This window comes from Geospiza fortis, unplaced genomic scaffold, assembly GCF_000277835.1.
Source record: "Geospiza fortis unplaced genomic scaffold, GeoFor_1.0 scaffold433, whole genome shotgun sequence".
NCBI lineage: Eukaryota > Metazoa > Chordata > Aves > Passeriformes > Thraupidae > Geospiza > Geospiza fortis.
In genome coordinates this window covers 378,339-379,894 of record NW_005054554.1, presented here as the reverse complement: position 1 = coordinate 379,894, position 1,556 = coordinate 378,339, and positions in this window count along the sequence as shown.

The following is a 1,556-nucleotide window of genomic DNA, read 5'->3' as shown; positions in this document are numbered from 1 at the left end:
CAGGCAGGTTTCCTCCACAACACTCCCTGAAGCCACTGATAAGCTCAGACACTCTGGGCACGGATGGGTCTGTACAGAAGCATCCTTTTTGGAGGGCTCAACTTGGTCACTCAGACTCATACCAGCAACAGTTTTTGACCGTGTAGAAACCATTACTAATAGACACCTCAAACACAACCAGGCAGCAGAAAGACCTCAATCAACACAGAGAACTCCTTACCAGTAAGAAAGCTGGCAACCCTGCCTGCTTGCCCTGCCTGCGCGAACTGCCACTCAAACTGCCTTGTATACGTCCCAGAGACTCACCACACCCCTGTTTGCCTGCTCCTTATGCTTACAAGTAATTGATCTTTTGAACATCTGGATGTTCAAAATGTATGGATGTAAACATAATGAGTCAGCAACTGGCTCACCAGTCAGGCACAAAGGGTTACTGTGACTGGGGTGACATCAAACTGGTGACCTGTCACTTGCAGGGTTCTGCAGGGCTCCATCCTCAGCCCTATGCTCTTTAACATCTTCATAAAATCAGCCTTCTGCAATCATGGAGCCAATGCTCATCATTCCCCAGCTGGGACCGCTGCTACCATGTACAGCTAGTAGGGATGGCCTAAGATTAAAGTGTGAGCAAATGCCAGAATAAACATCTTCAATTTTAGATCTGCAACATTATGGCATAGCTCCTAAAGATAAAGTGAAGGTTCATCTCTTGGCAGTTGAAGCTTCACTGGCAAAATTACTAAGGCTGACACCACAGAAAGTCTGTCCATCTACTTCATGTAATTTATATGTGTTGTACATGCTTATGACATTGCTTCTTTCTAATTGTAATAAGAATCTTTAGTTTTCTTGTCACAGATGTCTTTACCATTACCTTAAAAGCAGAACAAAGTAAAGAATATACTTTATTTTATAAAGTGGGAAATACACATATTTTTAGGTGGGGAAAAAAGTAATCAGGCTACAGTGTCCTAACTAATGCAGAATAAAAAACATTAATAAAATGCAGTTTACCCATTGTTGAGGTGAGAATAAAGACTGAGGTCCCAGAGAGAAGAAGCAAGCAGGCAACGTTTTTAAATATTGTCCTAGACGGTTTGAAAGACAAAATGAGACTGAAAGGAGATCTCATTGCAGTCTACAACATCTGTGCTAGGGGGAGAGAAGAGGCAGACCCTGATCTCTTCCCTGGGGTACACAGTGACAGGACCCAAGGGAATGGCCTGAACTTGTGTCAGGGCAGGTTTAGGCTGGGTATCAGGTAAAGGCTCTTGCCCCAGAGGATGTTTGGCACTGGAACAGACTCCCCAGGGCAGTGGTTACAGCACCAGCCTGACCGAGTGCAAGAAGCGTTTGGACAATGCTCTCGGGCATTCTGCGACTATTGAAGTGTCCTATGCAGGACAGGAGTTGGGACTCGATGATCCTGATGCGTCCCTTTCAATTCAGCCAATTCTGTGACTCTCTGCGATCAGCACAAAGCGGCATTGCCAGACAGGCGTGAGCAAATCACCCCACTCCCTGTGCCCGCAGGTGTCGGGGCCGCCTGCACTCCC